Source organism: Rhagoletis zephyria, unplaced genomic scaffold (genome assembly GCF_001687245.7).
Source record: "Rhagoletis zephyria isolate East Lansing unplaced genomic scaffold, Rhagoletis_zephyria_1.1 Rzeph_scaffold_00902, whole genome shotgun sequence".
NCBI lineage: Eukaryota > Metazoa > Arthropoda > Insecta > Diptera > Tephritidae > Rhagoletis > Rhagoletis zephyria.
This window is the reverse complement of record NW_016157986.1, coordinates 49,105-65,926: the sequence shown is the minus strand read 5'-3', so window position 1 is coordinate 65,926 and position 16,822 is coordinate 49,105. Positions and strand designations below refer to the sequence as shown.

Below are 16,822 nucleotides of genomic sequence, written 5' to 3'. Positions count from 1 at the left end.
TCATCATTCGAAAATGTTTGAATAAAGAATAAAAATTTATTCATCATTCGAAAATGTTTGAATAAAGAATAAAAATTTATTCATCATTCGAAAGTGTTTGAATAAAGAATAAAAATTTATTCATCATTCGAAAATGTTTGAATAAAGAATAAAAATTTATTCATTATTCTAAAGTGCTTGAATAAAGAATAAAAATTTATTCGTCATTCAAAATTATAAAAATTATGAATAAAATTTTATTTTTTATTTGAATAAAAATTCATTCAAAAACGCCCATCCCTGCTTCAAACACATTTTTGCAGAACAAAATTTGAGTTTAAAGGGCAGATAAATTTTAATATATATACATGAGATAACGGCTCTAAGAAAAATTATTATCAACTTTTTAGTGCATTTGTTAAAACGTGGTTTATTAAGGGCCGTTTTCTGAAGTAACCTTTAACTTTAAAGCTCACTTAATTAAAGCATAATTAAGCATTTCTTCTATCGGTTGTTTACGTATGTATGTTTCTTCGTTCTAAACCAATTTAAATTTACTTATTTATTTAAAATAAATTTAAATGTAACGTTTAAATATAAAATGAGCTATAAAGTTACAGGTTACTTGAGAAAACGGCCCTAAAAATTTTGAATCATTTTTTTTTTACTTTTTAGTGTCGTTTGTATAAAATTTTACAATAGATAATAAAATAACTAAAGGATACTTACTCAGATTTTGTTTTTTTTTTAATTAACTTTTATTATTTTCTCTTCCAACATATATAAATATGTTCTCGTATACACATTTATATAAATATTTATACAAAGTTAGATATACATTCATACGTATATATGGGGCAACTCCAATCAGAAATATTGTATTGTAAACTTGTATATAATTAAAATATGCTTAAACATAAATATACCCTCCTACATGTAGTTTACCTAGAAATAAAGACTTTTGAAAACCATTTCATTTGTAACCCACCTTTTAATGATTAATTTAACTATTTACATAGGTCATTTGAATGTGAATCTTTTAACAGTTGGCAACCATTCTCAAAACTAAAAATATTTTATTAATTCATATAAATTGTGCATAGTTTACATAGATTAGGCTTTTCAAAAACTTGGCAACCCCTTTCAAAATATTTTCAGAGTAGAACCTTCGTAGCCCACTCGCGTCTGACTCTAATAATGTGATTCATATTTCGCAATTACCTAATTCCTTTAATTCAAACTGAATTTGAATTTTTAAACAGATACTCATACTATAATAATTCATTTACCTTACTAAATTTGGATTGAAGTTAATTTTTTATCAAGTTGCAAAAAAATAAAACCTTATTGTCCATTTGCAGGCCAATCCTTTTAATTTGGCACCTCATTTTTGAAAATCGCACAAACGATGCATAACTGATGACGTTCACAAAAAGATGCCCCTGTCTACTTTATCTCAATTGGCCGATAGCCATAAATTTGTCGTATCTTGAATGGCGTGCCAAATACTATCTTGACTCTTGAACATTCTTTACTTTGTACTAATAACTCAGCCAAACACGATAAGTTCATTTCAACTTAGTGCTCTCGGACAAACTATCCTAACTCTAATTTAACTTGTGACAAAATAAGTGTAAAACTTGTTCGTGTTTATCTTAAAAAAAAACTCGATAAAATCTGAAACAAACTGCTAAAAATTCAATTGCAGCCGGGTTCTGTGCTATATTTAGGGCCGGTTGCTCAAAGCCTGGTTGACACTAATCCCTGGTTAAACATCGTTATCGACGTTACCGACACCGTGTTATATGAATGGAGTCGAAAACGTCGATAACGATGTTAACCGATGATTAGTGTTAATCAGGCTTTGAGCAACCGGCCCTTAAAGTTTGAAGTCTCTAGATCATTGGGAAGTTGCCACTTAAAACTTGCACTTTCTCCTACTATAATTTAATAGGCTATGAAACTGCGTACCTTAAATGAGTAAAAAATTTAAAAGTTTGGTACTATTCTTTGCATTTTTGTCATTTTTGTAAAAATTTTGCACGCTAATGCGCATTTTATGCAAATAATTGCACCTTGCGAGAAAAACAATAACATTTCAGAGTGCCCGAAGCAATCAATATCACGAAACCATTGCCAAATATAGTAAAACAGACGCCAGGATTTTTTAAAGGGACTTTATGCTTTCAAAAATCAGATTAATTCCAAAAATTGTTTAAAAAATTCAATGCAATGCAGAATTAAAGTTGAGTACCAAATGAAAGAGAAAAGAGGGGTCACAAAGACAAGCTAATAATGTTAGATGGATATTCGAGGATGTTGTCGAGTCTCTTAACCATTAACATATACTTTTTGTCGAAACTAAATACTGCTAAATTTCAAGGACATTCAAGGGAAAAATTTTTAAATCACATTTTCAATACCTACCCGTCCTTATGTACAAAACATTTTAATCTGTTTTAATTCAACAGAATTTTCTCTTTAATTTGATACCCATACGGTTTTTCTAAGTACATATGTTCATTGCACTGAATTTTTAAAATCATTTTTTAAAATACTCATATTTTTCAAATTTCCAACTCCTGTTAAAAAATCGTCAGAGAGTTAAACTAAAAACGCAATTTTACTATATTTGGCCCATGGTTTCTCGTATATATTGATATTTTTCTGTGTGTAAAATTGACTACGCGCGGTGTTATATGTATGATAAACTAGACATTTATAAAAAAAATATTAAATAAATAAAAGAAATATAACCAAAACTGGTCAACATAAGGCTTTTCTATTATTGCCATTAGTGCAAATTTCAAATCCTGAGATTCTTTGCAAATACTTTGCAGATACATATCTGCTTACCTAAATAATTTACGTTCTTCACAGTACCGAAAGAAACTAGTTTAAATGTTTGTTTAGCAGATGTCTTTTCAACCAATTTGAAATTACATAGGTAAATGCTGAAATAGTTAATTGCCCGAAGTTAAAGGATTTTTCAACTAATATTGAATTATTTGCAAAGATATGTATTAAAAGCAGAGATCAAAAATAACCGTCACCAAGTGTCTTGTATGTACCACTAACACAAACACTCATCTCTCAAGCAAGAGCGTTTCTCGCCTTGGCATTTCACTCTGTGCGATCTGTTTGTGTTTTCCGTTGTGGGTTATTTATCAACTGCTAAAAATTCACTTAGGCAAAGACACTTTGGCCGGGACTTTTATTTTTAAGTGTCTTAATTTGTGGGTTATTGTACGACTGAAAAATATAAGTGGGCGTACATAAGTGGAGGCAAATCGCTAGGTATTTCTTTACACGACATATACGTACACATACGTACATGTGCGAACATTTATGACAAAGAAGAGAGCAGGCACATTCATAATATGATACACCGAAAATAAGTTATTTTATTTTATTGATAAAGAAAAGGATAAAAGCAAAGGTAAAAATAAAAACAAAGCCAAAGATGCGTAAGGATAAATGCAAAAATTAAGATCAAGGTAAATTTAAAAATTTTTCTAATATAAGGGCGTTCGTGGGTAACCGCGCTCTAAAACTTATTTTTCCTCTTCCAGCGATAAGTGTCCGTGTCCAACAGCAACGGAAAAAGATATGCAAATAATCCTTTCCCACTGAGAGGAGCACACGTCTACAAAAAATAACCACCTCTTCTGTTTTGTGGGTTATTTTTTCTCTTAAATAGTGAGGGTTATTTTGGGATACTTTTCAAGTGGAGAGGGATATTTCCGACCTCTAATTAAAAATATAAGCATTTGGTTTGATCGGAAATATTCAAACATTTTGGGGTCAAATAAGCTTAAGGAAAAATGCATTAAATGAACTATGTACAAAGAACTGACTTTATTAATTTTTAATTTACTTTACTTGACTCATTTATAGCTCTACATCTGCAGAGCGTATATTTTCAGGTTTAAATTTGATCCAATATGAAAAGAGTCTCAGCTTTTTGACATAATTCCATTCCAACGGGTTTAACGTGGAATGCAGCCCATAATTTGATAATTAACGTAAATGATCGACAACTAATAGTTTTGAGTATGTACATAGTATATTTTAATTCAAGTTTCTATAAAATCTATACATAGGGTGACCATATTTATGAAAGCCGAATACGGGACAAAAAAAATTTGTTTCAAATTTTTTCCACACGGTTTTCCCTGACAGCAATTATCACAAATATGTACACTGAGGGAAATAATGCATAGTAAAAAATAATACTTTATATTTGATTATCGTTTAAAAATTTTCGTATTTAAAAATAATATTTTCATACAAACTTTATTACGCACGTATTTGACTGTTCACATCGGAGTATGTATATGGAAGTGTACATACGCACCCCAAGCATGCAGAGCGCCGCTCTGAGAGCGGTGACAACACACACATACATACATAGTACAAATCGCGTGCTGTGGTGTTGATGGATATTCAACATTTGAAAGCAAATTTATATGGCTGGGTGTAGCTGAGTGCGCCAAGATGCTTGCCACAAGTTGTTGATATCCGGAGATGGTCGGGTTCGAATTCCACTGCAGGCAACATGCAGATTAAATTTTCTTTTTAGTTTTTGTCTTGATTATTCACTTCACGGATGCTTTTTCAGTACGAACGCGGTCGTTTTAATATGCGCGTAATTGAATTGAATTTTTACCAATATACAGTACTTTCGTTGACGTTTATAGTGAGATCAATTACGTTTCTATTTGATTTTAATATTTTTTTCCCTCAGTGTAGGATAATTTTCTCGAGATTTTTATCACATTAAATTTCTTAAAAAACTCGTTAAATTTTAGTATCATAAAGTGCAATTTAAAGTCGGTAAGGCTTGCCACTAATTTTTGGAAATTTTTATTTTTTTTTTTGTAGACAGAGTTACGCATTTTCTTTCATACAAAGTATATATGTATATTCGACTTTTTTTTTTAAAGAAAAGCACTTTATTATACTCAATTTTAGTGAACTGCAAGCTAAATGTTTTTCTAAAAATTCTAAATAAAAAAATTGAAATTTTGGTGAAACATTGCAGAATTAATTTGTATAGGTTTTGCACAAAGTATTTGGTATTATATGTTTTTTGATAGGAAAAGAGCTTTACTTTAATAAAATAAATAATAAACATTAAATAAACTAAGGAAAAATAGCCAAAATTTACTAAAATGTCGAGGCCTAATTTATATTTTGGCCACTGTATGTACTCCTCGATGCAAATCATACACGGTGTCCTTGAACCAGATTCAACTGAATCGGTCTGGAACGATGGAATTTCCGATTAGACTATTTTTGGGGGGTGTTCCTGAGTTAGAATACGTGAAGTTTAAAATCGTAGCAAGTGCCGTTTTTAAAAACGGTAACTTTTTCGATTTTCAGGTGGGTTCTCGATAAGGTTCTAGATGAATGATTATGTATATTACGCGCATGTCTAGATACTCATTCAAGTGTGGTAAGATCATTTCCGTGCTAGTCAAAATAACCACCAATCTGGCCTAATGAGAAACAATAGAAACTCGTGTTGTCTAAATATTGTGATCGCAATGATTTTCCCATGGTTCACGAAACTTTTTGAGCTCGAAATTGTAGAGCGACCTTCAAAGAGAGTCGAGTCCTTAAATTTAGTTGAAAGATAAAAATTATAAAATTTTGTTAAGTAGATAAATTTGATTATTTGATATTCACATAGCTTTTATAATATCCAATAAATGAGAACGCGCATGTCTAGATACTCATTCAAGTGTGGTAAGATCATTTCCGTGCTAGTTAAAATAACCACCAAGTTTATATTCATACGGCCCTTCTCTTCGATTTTCCATGCGAAACACCCAAAACCAACCAAGGTTTGCACGAATAGCAAAATGTTCTCATAACGAAACCGTGCACTGTGCAAGGGGTTTGCAAGTTAACGCGAGAGAATATTTTTCTTCAACCGAAGCCAAAGATTTTTCAAATAAAAAAGTGTACAAAAAATAGGTTCAAAGGAGCATAAGCATACATAAAGAGTACATTCTGTTAAATAACTGACATATTAAGTTCACAGACCTAAAACCAGCCTTGAGTAAACGAACTTTATGGCGACCCCCAACTTAAAACGCGATCATTTTAGTCTTTGTATATGACATTTGCACAGACATATGTACATAGATACTTATAGATATACATATCGTCGTTTAAAGTACAAAACCGCGTATCGCCATTCTGCAAAACCGCGTAACTGACATTGGCTGCCAAAAATTGGATTTGCTCCCACAAGCTATTGGCTCAATCCTTAACCCATCGTCCTGAAATATACTACCCAAAAATGCGATTGCTCTATAAAAAAGAGAACCATTTTGAAATATGAGTATTTTTATTCTCTAGAAAATAATTTATGCAACCTCATATACGCGGTTTTGCATTATCTTGATACGCGGCTTTGCATTTTGTTGATACGCGGTTTTGTACTTTAAACGACGATATGTAATTTTGTATTCACATAAGCACTTAAATATAACGGACAAATGCAAATATAAAGTACTTGTAGTACGCGTACTCGTAACGCGGTAGATGACATGAAACAATATTTGCCCTTGTATACCGTTTGATGGCAATGCAGTTTATACTACTAAGCATTGGGTTGAAAATAGGTTGGGATGAACATACAAACACATGTACATAAAATGGTACTAAAAGTCAGCAAACATCCACCTATTTATGTATAGTGAAACCCGCTTAAGTAACCAATATTTCTTAATATAATCTGAAGAAAATCCCTCTCTTAAGTACCTCCTCGCTTATTGACCCAGCCTGCCTAAGTACCTAAATTTTTGGTGCCCCAATTACAATTTTACTTATAATTTTCCCCTTTTAAATGGTCTTTTAAAATTGCTTAAAATATTTAAGTATTTTGAAATTCAGTAGCAGCACCTTCGGTGAAAAAAATTCTAAATAATCAACGATAATTTTTAGCCACTTGAAACTGGCACATTATTACACTAAAATTGAATGGGCTATAAAACCGTGTACTCAAAAAACACTTCTGAGAAAAAGTTTAAAATTATGATGATTTTTTTTTAATTGTTCTACAAAATCTTAAGCTTATGTTTATATGGTATTTGTTAGAGAATGGACTGCATTTTAATTGATTGAAAAATCTTAAAAATTATTAAATAAACGTAAGTGGCAACCAATATCATTTTGAATTTGGTACAAAATGATATGCCCAACTTTGACTTTTTAAACAATTGAATTCTTGTAAAAATGACATACCATTGCACTATATATTTTTTTTAACAAAGTTTCTCTTTACTTATTTATTTGCTTTAATAATCGTAGCATTTTGGTTTTAAACTATGTATACTTCATTAAATGTTGTTATTCAAGTATTTATGTAAGTTAAAATAAAGATGTAACTATGTATGTACATCTGTGATTATGTTCCTAAGCCTGAGTACCTCAAAAAGCTGACATTTTTTATGAGGTATTTAAGCGGGTTTTACTGTTCAGACATATCTATATAGTAGTATATATATATATGTACATTAGATCGCCTCACAAAGAAAAATCAGTTTCCGTTCCCAATGCGAATCATATAATATGTATTATTTATTTCATGACCCCTACCATAATAGTTACTCTTAATCCCATGGAATTCGTGAACAATAGTGCTTTTATTGAAAAGAAAAAAAAAATGAGTGAATATATTATGTAGGGTCTTACAAAATAAACACTGGTTTTAATAAAACATACCTGTGGCGGCCGATGTGGTGTAGTGGTTAGCAGTGCGCGCTACCAATTCCGCAGGGCCTGTGTTCAAGCCCCGTTACCGACCAGCATCAAAAAATAAAACAAAAAAGTTTTCTTCTAATAGCGGTCGCCACTCATGAAAATATAATCGCCGTTAGGTGTCAGCGTAAAACTGTAGATCCCTCCCCTTTGTGTGACAACGTCAAGGCGCACGCCGCAAATCGGAGTCGATGCACCTCCAAAGGCATGTCAAGGAAATCAATTATTATTGTTATTATTATAAGAGCTGGGCACTTTGATTACGACTACATTTCGATTACTTAGGATTACGATTACTGTAATTGTAATTATAACATGCTTGATTGCGAATGCTTTAATTGAAATCCTTAAAATTTTATGATTACGACAACGGTAATCGTATCTAATCGCGCTTTTTGTTATTACGATTACAGTAATCGGAATGCCAAAAATTTTGTGATTACAATTACTGTAATTGTAATCGTAGAAATTATGAATACGATTACAGTAGTCGTAATCGTGAAATTTTTAGGATAACAATTAAAGTAATCGCAATCTTGCAATTCGTGATTGCGTTTACGGTTATCGAAAAATTAATTTTGCTTAGATCAAATGTGGATTTTTATACACCAAAATGGTTTTAAGTTGGGAATTCGCTTAAATATTTTTTTGGAGTTGTTGAAATATTCTAAATAAATCGCAATTAACATTTTCTTGATTACGATAACTTTAATTTAGTCTGTTCCAATAGCAGTCCGGTTTACAGGATTTAGTCAGAACTTACAGGAAGTCGTTCCTATTGACATAAAACCTGTAAGTGGGAACACATTTGAGAGAGTAAAATTGTAGTTTGACAGTTCCACAGGTTTTAGTCCGAAGTTCAAAGGAACAGACTAATTGTAATCACAATATTTTTAGCATTACAATTAAAATGTTCGTAATCGTAATGATTACAATTACTGTAATTCTATTCTTAAAGTTTTTAAGATTAGAATTACAGTATTCGTAATCATGTATTTCATGATTACGATTATATTTATCTTATTCCTTAAATTTTTAAGCCTACAATTATAACATTTTTAAAGGTAACATTATGATTCCAATTAAAATAATCGTAATCGTATATAACTTAAGGATTACAATTAAGCAATCGTAATTAAAATGTATTCGTAATCATAAATTGCCCAGCTCTGATTATTATGTACAAGTTTATTTAATATTAAATTCACGCGTACAGTGTTTACATATTAATTAACTAAAACTATATTCGCTTGAAGGTGGTCCATGACGAAAGGATCGAACTTTTCTAGGTTTTGACGACCTCTCTTGTCTGGTATGTTCAGTGCAGTTCGATAATAGTCATTAGTTAAAGAAGCATTAGTCTGGTTCCCCACTATAATGCTAGTTTGTCTATTCATCTCGTATGTCATTTCCCATATATATAGCACCGAAAAACTGGAATAGAAAAGTGGTCATATGGCGAATTTTGGCATTGTAGTACAATTCCTTTTGTATATGTGAGTATAGTCGTAAGGAAAGCAAAATTTGTTTTTTGTGGAATCGTCGTAGTCTTGAAATCAATGGTGGTAAACGTTTTTTTGTTTCAACCACGTTGGAAAAGTTATTTAATAACTCGATAAAAATTATACCCATTGTAAACAGTAAAGTTGCTAAAGGTCTTTATAAATACCAAATATGTGGGTTCACTCAGGATTCCTGATGAGTCTTTCATGGAGACAAGGGGTGAGACTCTTTCAGTTCTTCCGGAGACTCATTTCCTTGGAAATCAGGGGAAACTCACAATAAGGGGCTACATATATGTTTGACGTTTGAACATAGTTTAGTTGAGACTTTGGTTGCTTAGTTGGCTGGTTGAAGTGGCGAGTTTAACAACTCGAATTAGCACTTATGCGTGCCGTTTTAAAACTACTACTCGCTATTTATCCTGAACTGAAAATATGAAAAGAAACCAGCAGAAGTAGGTAATTTCCTTATTCATCGATAGCATACGGTCAGGTCGTAGGCCTTGAGTTGAGACTTTAATATGGCTTTTCCACTGAGAAAACATGAGGCATCATAATAAACATATGTACATACATATGTATTATATACTATCTATTTATTAGATATGTTTTTAGGTGAGTGCGTATGTATGTATGGCCACATATTATGGCAAATGTGATTTTTTTTAGTAAACAGCGTTTTTATAATCGTATTATCTGCTGATAGTGTTGCATCTGTTGTCGCTGGTGGGGCTACTGCTGTTTTAGCAATCTCCCAAACGTCGCGCGATGCCATATTTTTATGTGTGGACTGAGGACGCTGAGCCTCAATTCAATGGTCCGCGAATATGTACGCGCAAAATCTACCTACAAATAAACAGAGAATGGAACTGTCAAACAGATAGAAAGATGGAGTGGCAGACCGGCAGACTGAAACAATGACAGGCCAATAGACTAAAAACAGACTTGCAACACATGTGTGAGATTGTAACTTTTTAGTCAAAAAACAACAAAAAATATATGCATACATATGTACATACAGAGATGCGTGAAGTGCGGCTACACGGAATGAAGTAAAACAAAAATTTGTTTAAAATACGTACACATGCACACATAGTACATACCCTGCAGAAAAAAATTATCAATTGATAAAAAATAGCCCATGTGAAGTTAGATTTTTTGGGGGATTTCTATAAAATATATAACTTGTAGTTAGCTACAAAAAGCTAACTTGAAACTAGTTGACAAGTAATGCAGGAGTAATGAAGGAGATTGTTTTCTTTAAACGCGTTTCTATTTAAATAACCTGCACTTCGCAAATAATTTTTCGAATTGAGGACAAATAAAAGGAAGATCGAATTATCATTTTGAAGTTATGTCTGACGGAATGCACCTGCAGCAGAATATGAAAACAAATATGAAATGTAATAAAATAAAAAAAAAAAATTAAAAAAATATATTTTCTTTTTCCTGTTGATATTTTATGTCCAAAAGTAGTTAATTACAAGTAACCACCCTTGACTATTTCGCGGCCATCGCCATAGAAATATAGTTAGCTTTCGTCAAAGGAAATATACAGATAATAAATGAATTTTTGCTCCTTCCTAATCAACTTAAAGTTAACTTATAGTTAGATTCATTTCCTGCAGGGTATGTATTACATATGCATATGTGTTTCGACAAACATATGTGCATGCATTTTAGCAGAGCAGGGGGATAGTTTATTTCTTTTAATTTCAGAAATTTCACTGTGCAAATGTACTTATGAAAATTGAGTGTAATTGATGAGTGCGACTCGCTGCTGAGTGAATTTGAGCGCTTGCTTCCAATGTGTGCATATGTACATATGTATGTCCATATGGAAGAGCCATGCGGTGTGGAAGCACAGATGAGATCGGAGGACGGATCCGCGCTGCAGGCGCAGGCGTATAGCGGGCGTGAGCGCTACTACTGATCTGTACACTCTTGAGCATAAATGGAGGGCGTTTGCTACAGGAACAAAGCAGTTTATGTAGCCGCCGGGATAGCATGCCGGATTGAACGTCCATGCTCGCATCAGCCCACAGTTTGGATAATACGCTGCTCTAATTAGGAACATATAGACGTGAAAGCGAATGCTCGGACGCGAACAATTCAATGGTGAAGCCAAAGCATTGTAGGCAAATTTGTGGAACTGTGCCGGCATCAGAAGAGGGTGAGAGTGCCAACCCGAACGAGAACATTTTCAAATCAAGCACTAATTGAGGGAAATGTGAAAAATTCAAAATACGAATGGAAGACCGCGAGCATTAAATATTGGCGTGAATAAATAGTTAGTTACACATTTGTCGAGGTACGAATATGAAAAGTTGCGAACTGCAAATAAGTTCATCATTGTTAAGTGTAAAAGGCACATGCAAAATGCATATACATACATATGTACATATATACCCGTACTTAAGCTTGTACATATGTACGCCTTCAATAAAAATTTCCCACTAAATGTTACAAATGAAAAACGTAAAATATTTTCGAATTAAATAAACGAGTAAACTGTTTTGTGGAAACTCGCGCAAAGTGTTGTGAGTGCGAAAACTTTTATGGAATTTTAAGAGTAGATAAACGTACAAATCTTTCGACAGCATATTTATATAATAAAGATCAAAAAGAAATGTATTACATACATACATATATATTTATGTACCTGTATTTTTGCGTCAATTCCTACACATAAAGGAGGAACATAAAATAGCTTAAGCGAATACACCTTACGCATAGTACATATACCAATTTATTGTATACGGGTAGTTTGTGAATATATGCAAGAAATACTTTAACGCTCAGAGAGATCTATTTAAATCCAACGTAGAAGCAGAAGACAGGAAGAACAGCGCACACGCCGCCATTAAGGAAAGTCACCGGAAATATGTGAGACATTTTAATTAATACTAAAATTGATTTAAAGAGCAAACTCTGTAAATGAACGAATGTGTATTTATGAATGTACATATAAAATAAGTACGTACATATGGCACTTGTATATACATACATATGCACAGTACGTAAAAAACATTAGAGATGCATCTGCATACATATGTGTGGAAAAATTGTACGCATTTTTTGTGTAGCTATGTACTAGTGTCAAAAAGTGAAAATTCATATATGTACATATATGTGCATATAAGTACATATGTATGTATATTCATACACACATAACTGTTAACAGTGCCGCCGGAAGGTTGTAAATAAAAAAAAACTATATGAGCTTAAAAAAAGAGCCAGAAATAGCTAAAGCCTACTAAAAAATAATTTAAAAAAGGCCATTTTTTGTGTACAACAATTTATTTGTCTTTGTTACACATTGCATTTTTCACATACAAATTTGTTTATTACACGCTATACCTATCTCAGAAAAAATTACCTCATCCTCTTTTCATACCTTAACACAGATAGGGGCCGATACGTTACCATAGTGTAGAAAGGCCCTATCTCACATCGTCGCTGAAATACAAAAAGCCGTAACTAACTAAAAATCTAAAATTCGCTTTTTGATTGATTATGATGCATTTCATCGAAGTATAAGTCCCCACATCGTTTTATGCAATACAAAATTTAGTTAGTTACGGCTTTTTGTATTTCAGCTACGATGTGAGATAAGGCCTTTCTATATTATGGTAACGATATTATTTTTAAGATATCAGTAGTAATTTCAAAATCATTACAACATTTTTCTAAAATGTATTTTTAGAGAGCATCACACATTTAAAAGGGATTTTAGCAATTTTGTTTTATTATTTATTTCCTTAGTCTTTTTAATTTCCTTTGCGCTGATAATAATAACAGATTGGCTCTTACATCAGTGATGGAAAATTAGTGTGCATTGTGCCCTTTTCGGCCCTTTCGAAAGCAGCCGGCACCTTAAGCACAATCGATTGATGTTCGGCACTATTTTTGCGTAACTCAATGCAACTAATATATATTTCTTTCGGATCCGCAATTAAAAATATTTTTTTTTTTTTACATTTGATCGTATGTGCAAGCAGAAGAAGCTGGCTTCCGGGTTCTGCATATACGCTTAAAATTTTTGTTTAAACAAATTTGTCGCAATTTCATCTCTATAGCAAATATTAAATATTATTTAATATACACTGTAAATAATCACATACCCAATTTGAATATTCTTTTTGGTACAGAAATATTTATCATTTAAAAATGCTTCGCAATTTAATGTTAAATTTTGCCAAGGATTAAAAAAGAGAACCTTGATGCTGAAATTTTAAAAGCCGTTACGGCTTTCGTGCCAAAGGCAGTAAGCTGTGACGATACGAATAACATTGATGTTAATACGAAAAATGAACTAGTTGACTAAATTATAATTTACCCTGAATTCCAAAATGTAAATACACAAAGAATCAGGCCTTCTCATTTATAGACCAAGGCATATGGAACTGTCCAATATTCGCAACAACACCTGAATGCTAGTTACAAGTAAGTTTGCGCAAGATGGACATTGTAATCTGCAAATACTTTAGGAATAAAGGGGACTGATACTTTGTATTTTTACAATTCTTAATTCCCCTGCAGGGAAACCGCGGACTAGTGAATCAAATTTCTAGTTCCGTACTAGGTCGTCATCCCCAAAAAGGAACTAGTCCGATAGGAACGAGATCCCCACCAGTCAAAAATCGGCGAAAAGTGGTACTTTTAAGAAACTAATGTTTTCAGTTTTTTTCACTACAAATCTATATCCAAAGTGACGAATTTAGAAATAGTTCGGAACTATAGAAAAAGGGATGCAGAACGCACTAGATCCTATTTGTCGACTTTAGAACTATTTCGGAACTATCGAATAAGGGATGCAGCGGGGGGGCTTGTTTACTTTACATAGATATGTGTTCGGCGGCCTTTTTGTTCAAATACGCTTCTATTCTGTGCTTCGCAGATGCTATTTCATAGTTTGGTAATACAAAACAAAGCTTTGTGTTAACATATTAACATCTTGGGGCCATCTGGAATCTAACCAATAACAGCGAGCACCTCTGCAAAGTCAGCTACAGCAAGGTATGTAAACGTACATTTCTTACAATCATTCAAACAAATTTAATTTCAAATTGAAAAAACGTTTCTTTGAAAATAATGTAAAATCGCACACGGAAGAACCGAAAAGATTGAAAAATCATGATACTTTTTTCTTTCGTCTGTCGATTTTAGAACTGGTTCGGAACTATAGAATTTAGGACTAGTTCGGAACTATCGAAAAAGGGGTGCAGCGGGGGGCAATTGACACTTCCTAGGACATCGCCATGTTAAATTCGCCAGTTGCTTGCATGCAAAAGAGATTTATCGCGAACCAGTACTGGGTCTAAATGTACTAGAAGCGCCCCAGTTCAGAACTAGAGATTTTCCCCACAGGGTCAGGGTAAATGATTGAGCGATGATTTTCGTTGATACGTGATTTTTCTTTTTGAAAACTACATATACTTTTGTGTATGCAGTTTTATAGTCCATTCAATTCGCATTGATTTTTGTGAACTTTTTCCGTTGAAGGTATTTCATTCTTTCTTCAATACTCAAATTTTTTGTACATCCAATATGTATAAAAAAGGCAAAAAAAATATTACAAATCAACGCCGCACTTGCACTTTGTAATACTAAAATTTAATGGACTATAAAACTGCATACCTGAAAGTTTCTAAAATTTCTGACAACAAAGTTTTAAATTGGAATGAAATTTTTTTAAAGAAAGTTTTAAACTTTGATTTTTATGTTTTTGTTGTTGTGTTCTTTTGTTGTTGCACTAAATAAAGGTTTTCCGTGAGATTTCTGTTTTCCTTATATGCAAACTGTACTGTAAATATATGTTATAAAGCAAATGGTACCTATCGACGACTTTCAATTTATTGGCACATTGACCTGCATCATTAGCGCACACAAGGGGTAGGTTTTGGGGTTCAAACCCCCCCTAAAGCTAATAACCTCAAATACAAACTGTATCTTGAAGCTAAGAATCCAGCTCTCAAGGAAATTATAAGAAATATTTATTATAATTTCTGTTGCTTGAAAAAGCGCTTTGCTTTTGCTGTAAATTTTCATGAGGAAATGAATATACGAGCATTTTTTTCTTGAGAGCTGCAAACTGATTTAAGAAATTTTGGTAGAAGAAAATTTCTTTTCATTTCTCGTCCGTCGTTTTATATGAATTTTTGGTTTTTCTAGAGAGTTCAGTTAACTTTTTCGGTATTCGAAATATTAAAAAAATCGTGAAAAATCACCATCTCTATCGAAAGCCAGAAACCAGAAATCGAAAAAAGGAACATAAAAGTGCAAAAATTCATGGAATTAATGAATTTATTTTTACTGAGTCTTATTTAAAATTTTTTCTTAGGTACTTTTGAAAGTTGAGCGCATCTTGAGTTTATAGCACTTTTTATTAAACAAGTAGTTTTTGAGGAAAGAACACAACGGGCTTCCATTCTTATATTCAAATTTAGGGGTACCGTTAATTTCTCACGATCCAATCATCGGATCTCTAAACCAAATTACGGGACGAACCTTGAGGTACCATCTTTCTACAAAAAAAAGATTATTGAAATCGGTTCACGTGGCCCAAAGATACGTATTCCGGCGAATTGATAACCTTCCCTTTATTTAAAGTCGGTTAAAAGTGTTTGAGTTCTGTTAATCTTATGTAAATAAAGTGCAGTTCATGAATTTTAAAACGTTTATTTATTTATTACATACTGTACATAAAACTTGCATAAATATATTTTAAAGAGTGTATTATCTGAAGAAAATTTTCAGTATTTTCCGGTGATATATCTTCAGAAATATAAACCCCCCCCCTAAAATATATTCCTGGGTGCGCCCCTGACCTGCATTAAGGCAAATTTTTCTCGAGGAAATCGGCACAATTTTAAATTTTGATTTTCCATCACTGGCTTACACATACGTTAGTGTTTTGGCCGAGCTTCTCCTCCAATTTGTAGCGTGCGCCTTGATGTTGTTACACTAAGTGGAGGGACCTACAGTTTTACACCAACTACGAACGGCGATTGTATTTTTATGAGAAGCTGATTTTCATGGCAGAAATACTCGGTTGAACCAGGACCTGCGGAGTTATACCGCGCAATGCAACCTCATCGTTGCGGAATTAAAAACTGGTTTGCAAAGTTCTTGAAACAGATTTTCACTAAAAGAATTTTTAATTTATTTCACTTTTACTCAGAACCCAATTTTTATACTAGTTTAAATTGGACCTTTCGTATGTTAAAAGTGTTCGCCTTTTATTTTCAATCATTGTTAGCTCATTATAGGTATAATTACCGTTTTAATTCAATATTCATAGTCATCCAATTCATCTAATTGATATACATAAAATATATGCAATACATGTTTGTATTAAAAAGGTTATTTCAAAAATAAAAAGAGGCTAGAAAAAAGCTAAAGCGAGGCCAGAGAATAAAATAAAAGGCTAGGTCATACATACATACATACCCTGCAGGGAGTGACGTTAGCTTATACCTAACTTTAGTCTGTTTACGCGAACACTAGTGCTAACTATTAACTGTGTATTTTGTTCGAAAAAAGCTAACTACTTTTGTGGGGCGATG

The 16,822-nt window shown here is 32.6% G+C and overlaps 1 protein-coding gene across 1 annotated transcript in view; it reads left to right on the top strand.

Annotated features, from left to right (window-relative positions):
* Positions 1-11,085: 11,085 nt before the first annotated feature.
* Positions 11,086-16,822, top strand: part of LOC108361983 (fibroblast growth factor receptor homolog 1-like) — a 43,743-nt gene continuing 38,006 nt past the window's right edge. Inside the window, 1 exon segment of the mRNA XM_017614803.1 lies at positions 11,086-11,565. The gene's annotated coding sequence lies outside the window, so the exon portion shown is untranslated.